This window comes from Crinia signifera, chromosome 1 (genome assembly GCF_055691185.1).
Source record: "Crinia signifera chromosome 1, ASM5569118v1, whole genome shotgun sequence".
Classification (NCBI taxonomy): Eukaryota; Metazoa; Chordata; class Amphibia; order Anura; family Myobatrachidae; genus Crinia; species Crinia signifera.
Window position 1 is genome coordinate 219,902,444 of NC_139217.1, and position 18,459 is coordinate 219,920,902.

The following is an 18,459-nucleotide window of genomic DNA, read 5'->3' on the forward strand; positions in this document are numbered from 1 at the left end:
TGAGCTGCACGCTGTCTCCGCAGCTAGCTCCCCCTGCTGTCAGCCAGCAGCACAGCAGTAAAAAAAAACTCACTAGGAGGAGGAAGCCGAAGCTGTCAGCTCTGTTTATCGGGCTGAAAGCACCGCGGGAGGTGCTGCGTGCGGCCGCACATGCGCACCAGCCCTCCCGCGGCCATTTTTAGTTTGGTCACAGCTGAGGCCGGCCGCGGCCATCTTTGATTAGAGTATTTTGCTGCGGCCGCGGCCGGTAACCGCGGAGATGGCGGTTCGGCGGGCCGCAGCCCAGCCAGGGAGGGTGGGCGGCCGCTACAACTGTAAAATGTGCCGGCCCACCGGGAAACGGCCCGGTTTCCCGGTGGGCCAATCCGCCCCTGGGATAGCCGTTTGACAGGAGGAGGTGGAGCCGCACAGGACAGGTTGCAGGATCTCAAAAGATGGCGGCCGCCAGCGGAGGTGACAGAAACCAGCCGGCGGTGAGTGTGTGCAGCTGCGCAGTTGCCGGCATTTCCAGCCAGAGGCCTAACCAGGCACAGACACACATGGCAGCTCACGTCTCACGCCACCTATGCCCTGCGTGGCACCGGAGCACACAGCACTACTGTCACCACGCGGTGAGAGTGCGGGCATATGCACCCCACCGGCACAAGGAACAGGAGCAGAGGTGAGCGCCAGGGTAGGAGACACGCTGATGCAGGACCTAGGGCTGGGCACAGCACAGGGGAGCTGGGTAGCAGCCATGGTGGTCATGACACTGCGGGGTGTGTGTGTAGGTTTAGGGTTATAGACTACAGGGTGTGTGTGTGTATGGTTAGAGTTATAGGCTGCAGGGGGTGTATGGTTAGGGTTATATGCTGCGGGGTGTGTATGGATAGGGCAGGGCTATTTTTCTGCCGGAACGCCGTTCCTGCAGTTCAGATAAAAAATGACGTAATCAGGAACGGCGTTCCGGAACCTCTAGCCTTTGCCGTACATACTTGCAGAGAGCTCCGTCCTGCACGGCGCCTGGTTGCGCCCCCTGACTGCAGCAACCAGGTTGATGGACAGTCTCTTCTCCCCCTTTCTGGTCCTCCTCCTCTGTGGTGCACTGTTGCTCCCTCCACCTCCTCCTGAGCAGGACTACTGGCACGGCGCGGAGCACACAGGTTGGTGCCTTCTATCCAGGGGCGTAGGGAGGGCGGAGACACTGGAGCACACGCTCCGGGCACCGACGGGGTGCAGGGCGCTGATGCCCCCCCCCTCAAATGAACCCCGGGCCGGGAGTTGGCTGGGACTCACTTAATGTGCCTCAGCGCTCAGCTGTGTGCTGCGGCTGCCCAACCCGGCGCCTGCCTGACCACCCACCAGACTGGCTAGGCTCAATGACAGAGTGGCACCGCTGCACAAGTGATGTGTGCTCAGGAAAGGCCGCACATCACATCCTCTGCCTTCTCCCCTCTGTGGGGGAACGGGGCTCCCAGCTTGCTGCTGGGCAGCTGTAGTATCCTAGGCGTCCTCTGCCCCCATCCTACCAAGGATGTCCCTGGCAGTGGTGTAACAACAGAGCACCCTCTCAAAAAACTTTAATTTTTTTTTACTACTGGGGTCCCTGCAGTCTGGGTCCCAGCGGGGACCGGCAGTTACATGTAAGGAACGCGGAAGACACGTGTGGTGCAGCCCCGACAGTTACATGTAGGGAAGAGGGCGGAGGCAGATGGGGTGTTCTCGTGGGTGGAATGCTGCGCACGAGCTGCTGGTGTAGCAGCGCAGCAGTGGCAGCATTGTCCGGCACTTCTCCTCGCCGGGTGCCTCCTCTATGCTCCTCCAGCTGGGAAGGAAACCGCGGCTAAAGGAGGAGAGGTCAGTGCCCCCAGGCTGTCCCCGGGTCCTCTGATCCTGCCTGCCTGTCCTGACCCGGCCTACCTCAGCATCAGCAAGCAGACAGGGCATGCAGAGAACAGTGCTGCTGCTGCCCAGGTCATCTGGTTTCCAGCACAGCCAGAAACAGTGAGTTTTAATAGTACATGGTAATGGCATCTAATAATGATCATTAAGTGTGCATGGAGGGGGAATGTGGGGGGGGGGGGTTTGTGTGTATTTGGCATAATGTATGTACTGTGAAAGGGGTGGAAGCTGGGGGGGGGGGGGGATTAAGCACCAAGCATATAATAGGTGGGGTGATTAGCATAAGACATAAAAGGGGGTACACAAACTTATAATATTGTCAGCACCGAGGGTTCTTGTGTTCTCAGCTGTGACCGTGGTGGGCCAGTGGAGGGCGCTGGGTAGCAGGATATAGAAGGTTTGGTATGTGACCTACACAGGGAAAGCAGGGCACAGTAACTCAGTGTTGGCAACTGACAGTGAACAGTCTGGAAGCGGCGGGAGTTGTCGACGTAGGATGTCGACAGTCAGAATGGAGGCGACTGGAGGCACGGGTATAGCAACAGGATGGATTCTCAGATGAGACTGGGAAGCCTGGAGTCTTGGGAGCTTCGCTGACACAGGATAAACTCTGGGAGCAGATTTGAGCAAGAGACTTTATATATGACATACACTGGGAACCCGAGCAGAGCGAACCAGAGGGTTGGCGGAGACCAGAAGCAGGGGCGCGGAGTCTAACTTGCCAGCGGTGTTCACCAGGGAGTCCCACAAGGAACTATGGGCTTGGCTGCGTCTGGCAAGCAGGTCGCGGCCCCCTGTCCTGGTCCTCTGGACGCGGGCTGGGAGTGAGGACACTGGAGAAATGAGGAAATGTCTTTGGAGACGGCCTGAGAGCCGGGGAAGATAGTAGACAGCCTGGGAGCTGTGGGACGGCCTGGGAGCCGGAGTTGTAGTTGGCAGCCTGGGAGCTGCGAGATGGCCTGGGAGCCGAAGATGACAGTTGGCAGCCTGGGAGCTGCGGGATGGCCTGGGAGCCGGAGTTGTAGTTGGCAGCCTGGGAGCTGCGAGACGGCCTGGGAGCCGGTGATGACAGTTGGCAGCCTGGGAGCTGCGGGATGGCCTGGGAGCCGGAGTTGTAGTTGGCAGCCTGGGAGCTGCGAGACGGCCTGGGAGCCGGTGATGACAGTTGGCAGCCTGGGAGCTGCGGGAGATTGCTAGCCAGTGCCAGTTGTATCCTCTGCAGGGAATAGCTTGCTCACTCAACCGCAGGATGGAATTAGCAGGAGTCTCTGGAGATGACCGGAACCAGGTAAGTAGTAGCAGTAGCAGCAGGACACTTGGAGATGGGATCACTGGAGACTGGATAACCAGGAGCCTTGGAACTCTCTGTCTCTGGGGTAACCTCTCAGGAAGCAGAATGAACAGTTGTTCAAGGCAAGGAGGACTCTGGGAAGCTGGCTTATATTCCTCCAGGTGATTGCTAATTGTCTGTAGCTGCAGCAGCAGCAGCCGCCAGAACTAAGAATTATACCTTGAGTACCTGGAACATGTGACTAGTGCAGAACTCAGGAAGCTTCATTGGAGTTAATCACTGAGGAATGGAAAGCAGCTGCAACAGCAGCAGCTAGGAACCAGACCAGCATCAGGAAATAAATGTGAATCAAGTCAGGTTCGTGACAAATATAGAATGTGTCTATGCCCCATCACTCCCATCTCTCCGTCTGTCTATGCATGCCCCCTCTCACCCCTCCATTTGTCCATCTGTGTCCCATCCCACCAGTCTGTCTGTAACCCCATATGATGCGGTCTTCTCGTCTGTCCATCTATGCCACCTCCCATCCTACATCTGTCTATGCTCCTCCTGTCTCACGATCTATGCCCCTCCCTTCTGCCTATCTATGCCCGCTCGTATCCATCTGTCTGTCCATATATGCCCCCTCGCTCCCTTCTGTCCATGCATCTTTGCACCTCCTATCCATCCATCTGTCCATCTATTCCCCTCACTCCTATGGGTCCGTCTATACCTTTATGCACACCTGCTGCCCTCCCTTCCGGACGTTTATACCCCCATATGTATCTCTGTCCATCCATCCTTCTGCCTCTCCTGTTGGATCCTTCTCCCTCTCTCCCTAACACTTTGCTCTCTTGCTCCAAAAGAAGATGGGGGGCCCTTTCAAGATATTTTGCTATGGGGCCCACAAAGTTCTAGTTACGCCCCTGGTCCCTGCGACTCCCAGCCTCCTCCTCCAATGGTGCTGCCTCATCCTTGCACTAGTACCGACAGTGACTCCACCACCCAAAGCTGCCTGTGAACTCCACAAGGCAGGGATCCATCTGGGGTAGTAGGTACAGAACAGAGCCGAATTTTGACCCAGCAACAGGCAAGTTGGAAGGGGAGGGGTTAAATAGAAGTATTAGGGGGGAAAGTTATAGAAGGAGGGGAGGGGTCATTATGGGGGTGAAGGGATAATTGCTTTTGTGGGAGTTAATGATTGATTAAATTATGTTAAGTAAATGACTTGATATGTGAGAGGAAGATGACTGACGAGGGGGATGCCGGCGTTCAGATTACCACAGAACTGCCATCCCAGAGGAGGGAATCCTGACAGGTTCTTACATAGTTACATAGTTACATAGTAGGTAAGGCTGAAAAAAGACTTGCGTCCATCTAGTTCAACCTGGTATAGATATCCATTGCTGATTTGGTAGGTTCTGGTATTTTACAGACAAATTATATTTCTTATTTGTACCCATGGATGTTTTTCTCCAGTAAATGTTTGTCCAACTTTGCCTTGAACGCATTTAATGAGCCAGCCGTTACCACCTCTCTGGGAAGAGAGTTCCAGAGTTTGACTGTTCTGACCGTAAAGAAATTCTTTCTACTAGCTGAATGAAATCTTTTTTCTTCTAATCTATACTCATGCCCTCGCGTCCTAGATTCCTTTCTAGTAGAAAATAGGGTGTGTGACAGTTCCTTATATTGGCCCTTGATATACTTGTACATGTTGAGCATGTCCCCCCTTAAACGTCTCTTTTCTAATGTAAATAGTCCCAAATTGCTTAATCTCTCCCCGTAGCTTAAATTCTCCATTCCCCTAATAAGCTTTGTTGCTCGCCTTTGGACTTTTTCTAATTCTATGATGTCCTTTTTATAGTGTGGGGCCCAGAACTGTACTCCGTACTCTAGGTGAGGTCTCACCAATGCTTTATATAGTGGCATAATTACCCTTGAGTCCCTAGTTTCCATTCCCCTCTTAATACATGCCAGAATGGGGGGGCGTGGCCTGACAGCCATCACGAGTAGCAGCACTCCCAGTGAGCTCCCGGGAAGTCTGCCCTCAAAACGGTCCTGCAGGGGCCCACCCGCTCTGGACTGAGCCCTGAGAGACCCCCTGCACCTACCCAACCCTCCGGTGCCCGACCGCGGGTGACAGCAGAGCCGGGAGGCCTGTCTGCAGGCTCTCGCGGGTCGCGGCCTACTCGCGACTCCGGAGCCGGGGCCTAAATTTTGGGAGTCAGGCGGAAATCGAGCTCCGCGGCGGGACGGCGCCGCCGGAGCCTCTATAAACCCACCAGCAGGCACCTGGACATCCCCAGACATCCCCCAGACGAACCCCTGAGCCGGGGGAGCTGTGGTAAGTCCTGCCTACCTGCTCTGATCCCCTTTCTGGGCCCAGCTCCCCACTCAGGTGCAGCGGCGGCCATCTTGGTAGTGGCAGTGGGAAACAGATCTATGCAAGCTGCTGAGATCTGGCTGCAGACTATTAGAAAACTAAAGTCCCATACAAGTGGTGCAACCTGTCCCAGTGCCTCTCCTGACTGGAGCTGTGGAGCGCTGGTTCCCCAGCTGAGAGCAGTGCTCCCCACTCACACCTGCTACCCAGCTCACAGCACCAACATGCCAGCAGCTGCAGTAACAATGTGAATAGCCCTGGCTGATATCTCCTCTATGGGTCCCTCGCATCACCAGCACAAACTACACAAGAAATAAAGGACATGTGATTATACACCTGTATCTTCCCTTTCATGCAGCCCATATAGCATTCTACACAGAGCTATCTCCCAGCATCCACTGCTTAAAGCTATCGCTGCTACAGACGCCACTGCCCTCCTGCCATGCCGTCAAAAAAAGGAGCAAAAACCCCCAAAAGGCCCGCACCTGTACGCTTCATAGAGCCCGAAGCTCAGGCCCAGAAATCCACACTCACACCTCCGAGATCTTCTATTACTCCGTCCAAATCCTCCAAATCCACATCTCCTAATTCCCTTGCAGATATGGAAATGGATCTTGACCCGCAGGCCCCGCTTACAACCCACTCTATGCTTAAAATGTTATCGGTGTTCCGCACAGACATCCTCACTGGCCTAGACACCTCAATCCAAACGCTCAGAGAGGACATAGTGGGAATAGCGGGCCGCACCGACCACTTAGAAAACAAGATGCAGGAATTAGTGACGTCTCATAACGACTTGCTTACCTCACATTCTGAGCTACAAGAAGAGGTCGCCTCAATGCGGGATAAAATGGCGGACCTGGAGGACAGGTCTAGAAGGAACAACCTGAAGATTCGCGGTGTGCCTGACTCTGTGGCCCCCGCGGAACTAAAGGAATATGCCACTAAACTGTTTCAAAAACTGCTCCCGACAGCTACGCTTCAAGACCTGGTCATCGACCGCATCCACCGGCTGCCCAAACCCAGGGGGAACTTCACATCCACTTACCCCAGAGACGTTCTCCTTAGAATTCACTTCTACCACATTAAGGAAGAAATCCTCAAAGCAGCCAGACTGGCGGATGGGTCTGACATTCTAGGTGGCCTCCAGCCTTAAGAGACAATGACATACAATACAGATGGGGATTCCCTGTAAAACTCATCATAAGATATGATTCATCCTCATTCGTGATCTCCTCCTTCGAAGCTGGAGTTAAGCTGCTGGAGGACTGGGATATCACGATCCCTGTTCCAAAACCTGCTGCATCTGCCCAAGTGCCTGTGGACTGAAAGGAAATAGACGCCCATGATATCCTCTATAACTAACTGGGCCGTACCGGCCGATACCCTTGAGATAGAGATGTGAGTCCTCACAGGTCAACTCTTCCACTTCTCCGTATTGGGCTTCATCCCCCAGAATCACTTGGACTGCCAATGTATTCCCAGGTGTGTGTGAGTCACTATGTCACTGATATAAATTTATGCTAGATTGCTTGTTTACGATATGTTACGGGAATACACCCCTCTCACTGTACACCAGTGATTCCCCCATCTCTAAAGTTATATACTTAATAGTTTGCATTATCTTCTGTCGTTGATATAGAATGCTATATATGTTTACATCAGTTACTCGTTATCTATTGTTTAGAATGCATGAGAGGGACCCAAGTAAGGTCACTCCCCTAATGTTTTTTGCTTTGTTGCCAATTTTTTTTTTAGGCAGCAAACACTCTGACCCTTGTTCTAGGGTCATTGCAGTTCTCTACTACCCCATCCCTTTCCCCTTTCCAAATGATGTTTATCTCCTTTTATGCTTCCCCACTGTTATTCCCCTCCCTTCCTCTAAGTCCGCCGGTACATATACCACCTCACTAAATATATCTCCTCCCTTTAATTTCCCAAATGGTTAAATTTTTTTCATTGAATGTACACGGTCTGAACTCCCCAAATAAGAGGCGTCAAGCTCTAGAAACCTTCCATAAGGAAAAAGCCACAGTCGTAGGCCTACAGGAGACACACTTTACTGCACTGGCCCCACCTTCCTTTCATAACTCCCGCTACCCAGTAGGCTACTTTGCCAATGGCCCCTTCAAGAAGCAAGGTGTAGCTATTCTTTTCCATAATTCGGTACAGTTTGACCTGATTTCGCAAGTATCTGATAAAGATGGACGCTACTTAATTTTGGTGGGGAAACTAGAAGATAAGGTAATAACCATAGTATCACTATATGCCCCAAATACCAATCAGATTACCTTCCTACGTAAACTATTTGCCACTATCCAAAAGGTACAGAAAGGCCATGTGATACTTATGGGAGACTTCAATATAGTCCCAGATGAGAAACTAGACAAAGCTCCACAACCCTCAGTCACTTCCAGAACGCCTCGCACACTAAGCCCATTAAGCCGCTTGTTGATAGAATACGACTTATACGATGTCTGGCGGACAAAATCCCCAACGGGCAGAGACTATAGTTTTTTCTCCCACGTACACAATTCTTACTCCCGCATAGACTTAATCCTATTGGATAAGTGGTTACTCCAACATACCACCAAATCGTCCATAGTCCCCGTGGTCTGGTCGGATCACGCGGCTGTGACTTGGTCTTGGAACATCCACAACTCCAAATTACCACCTCGCCCCTGGAGACTCCCGGAGTACTTACTACGATCCCCGGAGGCATGCTCTGCGGTCTCAGAGGCTTTACATTCATACCTAGCCACAAACTCCCCACTCCACACTTCCGTACCCACCCATTGGTGTGCACTAAAAGCTGTACTACGAGGCACATTTATACAAATTGGAGCAGGCCTCAAAAAACGTGCTTTACAAAAGCAGGAAGATTTGGAAAAACAATTGCTACAAGTAGAATCTCTAAATAGATCCCGACCATCCCGTCTCTTGAGAAAGGAATTAGTCTCAATCCGCAATCAGCTCCAAACTTTATTTCTCGACCGCATGAAATACGCCTATACTAGACTCCAGCAGAAATACTACACGTTAGGTAATAGATCTAATGCCTTCTTGGCTCACAAATTGAGAGCGCGTCGAGTTAGAAATAGAATCAAACTCATCCAAACCCCAGATGGGAGGAAACTCCTTAACCCATCTGATATTGCAGAGGCATTTGCCGACTACTACAAAAAACTATACAACCTACATGCGGACTCCGATACGATCCAACCCACTCCCACGTTGATCTCTTCTTTTTTAGAGGACCTCCATTTCCAGTCTCTGTCCCCTGCCAATTTAGATTCCCTGAATTCACATTGGACAGAAGAGGAAGTTAAGACGGTTATTAATTCTCTGCCCCAAGGGAAGGCACCTGGCCTTGACGGTTACACTAATTCCTTCTATAAACAATTTGCCCCAGACCTCACCCCACTTCTCACTCCATTATATCAACATGCCACAGACCACGGGTCATTGCCTGAAGAAATGCAACAAGCTCAAATCATCACTATTCACAAACAAGGTAAAGACCCCTCCCTCTGCTCCAATTATAGACCGATAGCCTTACTCAACACAGATTTAAAAATTTTCTCTAAATTGATAGCGAACAGACTTGCCCCCTTTATCCCCCAGATTGTTCACCCCGACCAGGTCGGTTTTGTTAGGGGCAGACAATCAACTGATAACACTAGACGAGTCTTCAACTTAGCCGAATATCTTACAACTAGCAAAGAAGAGGCCCTTTTTCTTTCACTTGATGCTGAGAAGGCATTCGATAGGCTGCATTGGGGCTTTCTCCAGGAAATTTTAGCGAGAAATGGCTTGAGAGGCGAGATATTGTCTTCCATACTTGCCCTCTATAGCTCCCCAACGGCATTAGTTTATACGAATGGCTTCTCCTCATCTCCTTTTAAAATCTCTAATGGTACGAGACAAGGATGTCCCCTTTCTCCCCTTATGTATGTTTTAGCAATAGAACCTTTAGCGATAGCCATTCGCCAATCTCAGTCCTTCCCTGGTATACAGGTTGGGACGTCTCAACATAAGCTCAGCTTATTTGCGGACGACGTCCCCTTATTTGTATCGAAACCAACAATCTCTCTCCCCATTGTCCATGAAGTTATTTCACACTACACGGCGGCTTCACTTTACAAACTAAATACGTCTAAAACTGAGGCTTTACCTTTTAATATAAAGCCACACACACTATCTCGACTCAAACAGACCTACAAATACAACTGGAAATCAGACTCTATCCTCTATCTCGGTATTCAAATATCCAACTACCTATCCAAGACTACAGAGTTTAACTTCTCACCACCTATGGCCCAAATAGAGTCGCTAACAAAGAGATGGGTGGATTTGGAAATATCATGGCTAGGGAGAATAGCAGCCTTTAAAATGTCAATCCTCCCAAAACTAATGTACTTGTTTCGCTCAATACCATATTTGATCCCCCAGAAAGTTATTGGCCAGATACACTCCATAATATTAAAATATATCTGGAAAAAGAAGCCCCCAAGAATAGCCTATGCACGGATTGCTAGACTGCGGAAGTTTGGTGGCCTGGGTGTTCCAGACTTGAAAAAATACCAATTTGCTTGCCTAGCTGCACAAATCGGTGATTGGTCCCTGCCTCAGGGTACAAAACAATGGGTGGACTTAGAGAGACTACTATACCCCTATGTCCCCTTAACGGACCTACTGTGGATCCCAACTCAACAGAGACCCCTCTCAGGCAATACCCCGCGAGCCATCTCTGATTCACTGAAAGCATGGGATGAGCTTGTACTTCCATCTAAGTCACTCACTCTGCCTACCCGTAAACTCTCTCTACAGGCGCTCTCCCGTATAATCCCAGATCTGAACTTGGCCTCCTGGCAATCCCTAGGCATTGACTCAATCACTGAAATAGTAGATGGCACATCGATCACCCCTTTTACTTCACTACAATCTCAATTTAAACTTCACCCTTCGGAACTTTTTTCATACACTCGTGTAGTACATTGGATAAATAGCTCCATACGGTCCTCAGGGCCGATACTTCTCCCCCCACCTAATATTCTGGCCAAGATATCCTCTGGGAACTGCAAAGGCTCTATTAAATTCTGGTACACTATAGCCCAAGAAGATTCAATGAATAGTAAATCATCTCTACAATTGAAATGGGAATCTGATTTGAAATGCTCATTCACCCAGAAACAATGGGAATCAATCTTCACCTCATCACATACCATGTCCAAATGTACTAATCACAAAGAAATGCATTTCAAATTGTTACACGGTCTTTATTTCACACCGGTTAAATTGCACAAGATTTGGCCCACAATATCCAATCAATGTTGGAGGAACTGTGGCCAGACGGGAGATATTTTTCATGTGTTTTGGTCCTGCCCTAAGATCCTCCAGCTCTGGAAAAATGTCTTTGCCTTAGCGGCGAAAGTATTACATCACTCAATCCCAATATCCCCCGAGCTAGCACTGCTCCATATATACCCAAATACGTTACCCAACACTTGCCACCATGTATTAGGCCATATTCTAATAGCCACCAGAGCTGCAATAGCACAAAATTGGAAAACTCCATCCCCCCCATCTCTCATTAAAATCATTAGGAAGATCCAGCATGCTTTCCAGATGGAAACCATAGGACTCCCATACTCTCTTAAGGCCAACTCTCCCCTAATCAAATGGTCTAGCTGGTATGACTACTCCACCTCAGGTGAGGGAGCTAACCTTCTACTGGAGATTGATTGATACTGTACGTGAACTATTGCTCTTAATTTCTTTTCTTGTTATTTAAGAATGTTATCTCGATGTATAATTACCACAATGACCCCATGTACCTGGACTTTCCCCTCCCCTTGTTCCCTCACCCCTCCCCATTTATTTCTGTTTTCTGTACCCCATCCCCTTCCGTGGTTAACGGAACAAAATTCTCAATAAAAAACTATTGAAAGGGAATACATGCCAGAATTTTGTTGGCCTTTTTTGTAGCTACATTACAATGGGCACTACATCCTAGATTGCTGTCTATTTGGACTCCTAGATCCTTTTCAAGTATGGAATTACCCAGTTCCTCTCCGCTAAGGTTGTAACTTGCACACTGGTTGTGTCTCCCAAGGTGCATAACCTTACATTTATCTACATTTGAACCTCATCTTCCATTTTTTTGCCCACTCATCTAGAATTGCAAGATCATTTTGAAGCATGGTGACATCTTCTGGTGATTTGATGACTTTGCTAAGTTTTGTATCGTCCGCAAAGATGGATACATTGCTGAGTAACCCTATCCCAATATCGTTAATAAAAATGTTAAACAAAATGGGCCCCAAAACCGAACCCTGGGGCACTCCACTTAGTACCGGTATCATATCTGATACGGCACCATTCACAACCACTCTTTGTTCTCTATTACATAGCCAATTCCCTACCCATCTGCAGATATTTTCACCCAATCCTAGGTTCTCCATTTTATTAATCAATCTCTTGTGTGGGACAGTATCAAATGCTTTAGCGAAATCTAGGAAAATCACATCTACAGCATTTCCATTATCGAGGTTTTTGCTAACCTCTTCATAGAACCCTAGTAGATTAGTTTGGCATGAACGATTTTTCACGAACCCATGTTGGTTAGTACTGAGTAGACGGTGATGATCTAAATATTCCTGGATACCATCCCTTAAAAATCCTTCAAATAGTTTACCCACAATTGATGTTAAACTAACGGGTCTGTAATTAGCTGGATCTTCCTTTTTTCCTTTTTTGTATATTGGCACTACCTCTGCTATTCTCCAATCTTTTGGTACTATACCTGACGATAGTGACTTGCTAAAGATATAATGTAGGGGGGTAGCTAGTTCATCCCTTAATTCCATTAATACCCTCGGATGAATCCCATCTGGCCCTGGTGACTTATTTGTTTTGAGTTTGCTTAGCCTCAGTATTATTTCTTTCAGCGTGAAATCCACAATGAGATCTGGCTTATTTGTCCCGTTTGTGGTAAATGTTCGTTCCACAGTCTGCTCTCCCTTAGTAAATACTGATGAGAAGAACTCATTTAACAGTTTTGCTTTTCCCTTGTCCTCAGTAACACTTTTTCCACTAGTATCAGTTAGTGGGCCTATGTTTTCCTTAATTAAACGTTTACTATTTATGTATTTAAAAAACTTCTTTGGGTTGGTTTTGCTTTCAGTGGCTATGCACTCTTCATATAATATTTTAGCTGCTTTGATTACCCCTTTACAAGTTTTGTTTGATTCTTTGTATTTTGCGAACTCCTCCTCATTCAAGTTATTTTTATAGAATTTAAAGGCTCTGGTTTTATTGTTGATAGCTGACCTTACTTCTTTGTCCAACCATGGTGGCTTTTTTTTGTTGAATTTACCTTTAGTTACTTTAGGAATGTATTCAATAGTTAGTGAGTCAAGCACCTTTTTTAGAGTATCCCACATTTCCTCTGCATTTTTTCCCTCCATAACCGTTTCCCACCCAATTCCTGTTAGGGCTTCCCTGAATAATTCAAAGTTCGCTTTTCTGAAGTTTAGTATTTTTGCAGATCCTTTTTGATGTAATTTACTGAAGTTGATTTCCAGTGAAACCATATTGTGATCACTATTCCCTAATTGTTCAATACTGATGGGTTTGGTATACTTACCAAACCCATCAGTATTCCCTACTGTGGGATCGCCATGCTGTGGTATTCTTCCCACCATCGGTTATGCTATACAGCATCGACCATGTTTAGGTCTAAATAAATCAAATATCATGTTAGCCACGCTCCCAATTCATTACAGGGGGGGGCGCGAAACATGCCCTTGCTCTGGGCATCATGGCACTTAGCTACACCTCTGCTTCTATCCCTCCCTCACTCAGAGCGGGTTTTTAAACAACTGGCTGTTCCATATAGCGTGCACCCCCCCCCCCCCCCCCCCTGCCAGGAGAGAGCCCACAGGAGGGTGCCAGTCCTGCAGAAAATGTGGCCTGCATCCATCACACAGTGCACAGGATAAATCAGGCGTAATTTGTGCACAGTGGGGTCCTGGTAGTGCAGTAGTGGGGTCCTGGCAGTGAGATAAAGTAGGGTAGGGGTTGGCAATGTGTGGAACTACACCTCCTATCATGCACAAATTTACTGTTAGAGTATGCTCACATGGTGGCAGGGCATGCTGGGAAGTGTAGTCCAACAGCAGATGGAGGGACACACACAGTACTTACCCCTGATAAAGGGTCATTGTACAACGCCTGTTCTACTGCTTATATTAGTGAGGTATCACATGTTATGCTCTCTCCTTACCCATAACTTATCTGGCTAAATGTCACGGTAATACACTTCATACATTGTAATTATTTATTTACAATGCACCAGAATATTCCATAGAGTAGTACAGATCACTGTGTCGGTGTCAGTGCCTGCATTTTACCTTTGTAACATGATGGAACATGATTCTCCTGATTGGCTGCTGGCCCGCAAGCTCTGGGGGCATACTGTATGTGTATCTGGCACCATGGGGGCATATGTGTATCTGGAACCATTAGGGACATATGTGTATCTGGCACTGCACTATTGGAGCCATATGTGTATAACGCCTCCATTTTCACTGGCCATGCCCCATGTGGCCAAACGCATTTTTTAGAGCACGCCTTTGGTGCGTGCGCACAGTGCCACTAATTACTTTTTTTTAGACTTGCACCACTGGCTGGGGGCATTGTTTATCTGGTACTGCTGGGGGACTTTGTGTAACTAGCACTGCTGGTGGGTATATATGGCATTACTGGTGGCATTATGTGTATATATGGCACTGCTGGGGGCATTGTGTTTATATGGCACTGCTATATAGGGCATTTTGTGTTAAAAAAAAGTTTATGCACTAATTGATGACCCGCCCCCCTTTGGTAGCTGAGTATGAGTATGGTTAGGGTTATAGGCTTCAGTGGGGTGTATATGGTTAGGGTTATAGGCTCCGGGGTTTGTGTGCATGCTTAGGGTTATAGACTGCGGGGTGTGTATGGTTAGGGTTATAGGCTGCAGGGTGTGTTTGTATGGTTAGGGTTATAGGCTGCGGGGTGTGTGTGTATGGTTAGGGTTATAGGCTGCGGGGTATGTGTGTGGTTAGTGTTATAGGCTGCAGGGTGTGTATATTTAGGGTTATAGGATGCGGGTGTGAGCGTATGGTTAGGGTCATAGGCGAATCTAAGGGGTGGTCCGGGGGTGCACCGGACCACCCATTAGACCGCCGCTGTCATGACCATTATGCAGTTTAAAGCAGTAACAGCCAGGCAGAGAGCTGTGCGCTGCCCGGCTGTAAGCTGCTTCCGCTGCACCCATCCACAGCCCAGCTCCACACACTTCACTACTCTCCTGCGGAAATGAATCCTGCCACTTGCCCCGAAAACTGCAGTTCATGGATTTCCGAACATCCGCTCTCCCTGTCCCCTGCATGTGGCCCCGCCCCCATTACACGTCACTCACTGTGCTCTTCAGGCAGCACACCGGATGCTTCATGGACACTTCACGCTGCTCGGAGGAACCTGAACCTGTTGCTGCCAGTATGACACTGAGAGCAGCTCCTGGAGTGTCTGTGTCTGGTATCATCAAATCAAACACCACAACAGAGACAACAGAGCCGTTGCAGAAGAGCAGGGTAGGATCTCCCCCCCCCCCTCCAGCCCTTCCCATTCACGAACCCCCCCTCCCAGTCATGTGCAGCACCACAGTCAGTTCCACCTGCACTCTTTCATTATTACTAGTAGCCCTAGTATCTCTCCTGCTGCTGCAGCCACAGCACAGCATACTTGCCTACTTTTGAAAAGTAGTTTCAGGGAGATTATAGATTGCACCGTAAAGGCATCGCGCAGAGCACTCTTGAGGGGGTGTATCACAATCTACCTAAGGGGTGTGTCTATCTCCACATATGGGCGTGTCTACTGTCACTCGGGGGGGGGGGGGTCCTGCAGTGGCAGGTAAAAATGAAAGTACAAAGCACAGTACTGGCTGCACACTGATCTCTCAGCTACATTACACAGAAGGGCTACTACAGCTACATTTCACAGCATGACATCACATAGCAGGGCTACACATTGACATAACACAGGAGGGCTACATACAGTACTGACATTACACAGCAGAGCATAATACTGACACATACATCATTATACACATAGAGTAGATGTGACATATTATACATTTGACATACTTGAATCCGGCGCTGGTGGGAACTACAACTTTAAAGTATATATATTTTAAAGTTCTTAATTTTCTTTTTTAAATAGGGCACCTTGGGGGGGTTTGAGGCCACCACTGCCAACAAACAGCCTCTCCATGACATTCAGGGCCAGATGTACTAACCTTCAAAAAGTGATGAAATGAAAAGTGATAAAGTACCAGCCAATTAGCTCCTAATTGCTCTGCTACAGGCTTACATGCTTATAGTTAAAAAATGACAGTGATCTGATTGGCTGGTACTTTATCTCATTGTGTTTTTATAATTGTTTGAAGCTTAATACAGCTGTCCCGCAGTGTGCTAGCACATCTGCCAGTGACTGGGTTTCCTCTGCAGGTCCCACCCCTTTAGAATGAGAGAGAGGGACAAAGAGAGAGCAGTGAAAGAGAGAAAGTTTATGTGTGTGAGAGAATGTCAGGGGGGGGGCAGGTAAATTGAGGAAATGTCAGGAGGAGAATGAGAGTGTCAGGGTGTGTGACAGATAGAGAAAGAAAGTTGATGTAAGGAAAAGTGAGAGAATGACAGAAAGAGGGAGAAAGTGTCAAGGATAGGGATAGGGTGATGATAGATAGATGGGGTGAAAGAGAGAGAGTGCGTCACAGACAGGGTCTGAGAGAGAGAGAGGGTAGTGAGAAATTGGGAAATAAAGGTTGTCAGAGAGAGAGGGCATGAGAAAAAGAGGGTGACAGATGATGTCATGGATAGAGAGAGGGGCTGATAGAGAGGAAAGAGAGAAATGGGAAGATAGAGGGTGTCAGAGAGAGGGCATGAGAAAAAGAGGGTGACCGATGATGTCATGGATAGAGAGAGGGGCTGATAGAGAGGAAAGAGAGAAATGGGGAGATAGAGGGTGCCAGAGAGAGGGCATGAGAAAAAGGGGGTGACAGATGATTTTATGTATAGAGAGAGGGGCTGTGAGAGGAAAGAAAGGGGGTGGGATAATGTCAGGGATTGAGAGGAGTGAGAGGTGTCACAGATAGAGAGTGGGTGAGAGAGAAGGTGTAACATATAGAGGGGTGAGAGAAGGGGGTGAGAAAGAGAGGGTGTCATGGATAGAGAAATGGGGGAATTGAGAGAGAGAAAGGGACTAGAGAGAGATGGTCTCAGGGATAGAGAGAGGGGGGTGAGAGTGAGAAGGGATATTGGGATAGAGAGGAGATGAAAAAGGGATGAGAGTAGGAGGTGAGAGAGAAAAGACAGAAAGGACTGAGAGAGGGTGTCAGGGATAGAGAGAGGGAAGATAAAAAAGATGCCAGGGATAGAGAGAGAGAGAGAGAGAGAGAGAGAGAGAGAGGAAAGAGAAAGGGGGTGAGAGAGATGGTGTTCGGGATAGAGAGAGGCAGTAAGAAAGAGATGGTGTCCGGGATAGAGAGGGGAAAGAGAGAAAGGGTACAATATATAGAGAGAGGGTGTCATCAATAGAGAGAAGCACTGAGAGAGGGGGAGAGAGAAGGGGGTGAGAAAGACAGAAGGTGTCAGTGATAGTAGGAAGATAGAGAAGGGGTGAGAGAGAGGGTGTCAGGGAGAGAGAGGTATCAGAAAGCAGCTGCAGAAGAGAGCACTAACCAGGTAGCATGGAGGTGACTGTGGGGGACCAGCCGATGTCAGATGTCAGCAGCCAGGTCTCGCTCATGCTGGATTCATGCCCTGGGAGAGGAGACAGCAATGAAGAATGTACATCTACAATACTCCAACCACAGGCTCTAACCTCTGTGCCTTTGGAAAAGGGGGATGTGAGGAGAGTGAGCAGGAGAGGGGTACATGGGTAGGGAGGTGGTCAGGGGTGCCATGGATGGGGGGATGTGAGGAAAAAGTGAGCAGGAGAGGCTATGTGTGGGGTGGGGAGGTGGTCAAGGGTGCCATGGATGGGGGGATGTGAGGAGAGTGAGCAGAAGAGGGATACGTGTGAGGGAGGGGCGTCAGGGATGCTGTGGATGGGGGAGGGGGATGTGAGCAAGAGAGGGCTGTCTGTAAGCATGGTGATCAACACACTACTTGGGGTGGGGTGACACACTGCTTGGTGCGAGGCCACGTGCTGTGTTCTTCCCACAGGACTACCAGCCATTCTTTCAAGCCTCATCCCTGTTTGTTCTAAACTTGAGCGTGCGCAATCACATTGTAAGAGGGGGCATCTTTGGGGAATACTGGTGCTGTGCTTCAAATTGCAAGGTAGCGGGGGGGGGGGGAGGCAAGTCTGCCCCACATATTACACAACATCATAGTACATTATAATACACAGCACACACACAGCACACATCAGTAAATTATACAACCCCCTCATATTGCATTTAGTACATTCTCACACACACACACACACAACATAGTAGTTATACACAGCCCCCCCCCCCCCCCATATTACACTCAATACACACAGCAATTAGTAAATTACAACCAGTAAGTACACACACATACACACATTATACACAGATCCCATTCCCTCAGCAGCACTCACCTGGCTGTGTTCTTCATTTCAGGCCAGGACTTGCAGGAAGTCAGCACACTGCACAGCACAGACAGAGGAGCTGTGAGAGCAGCAGGGCTGAATCTGACACACGGAGCCTCAGTGTGGTGGGCGGGGCCAGCCTCAGTGAAGCCCCGGCAGCTGGCTCTCCTTCTCAGCTTCTCCCAATGCACAAAATGCCGGTCTGCAAACACAGCAGCTCGGCCACCGCGGGGTTGTGCGCAGACCACTGTACTGTGACTTCCCGTAC

The 18,459-nt window shown here is 48.8% G+C and overlaps 1 long non-coding RNA gene across 1 annotated transcript in view; it reads right to left on the minus strand.

Annotated features, from left to right (window-relative positions):
* The window catches only part of LOC146027240 (uncharacterized), a 39,970-nt gene extending 21,611 nt beyond the window's left edge, over nt 1-18,359 (minus strand). Inside the window, exons 1-2 of the long non-coding RNA XR_014454723.1 lie at nt 18,201-18,359; nt 17,315-17,395 (exon numbers count right to left, since the gene is read on the minus strand). This is a non-coding gene — a long non-coding RNA (uncharacterized LOC146027240). The remainder of the gene's footprint in view (nt 1-17,314; nt 17,396-18,200) is intronic.
* Nucleotides 18,360-18,459: the final 100 nt, after the last annotated feature.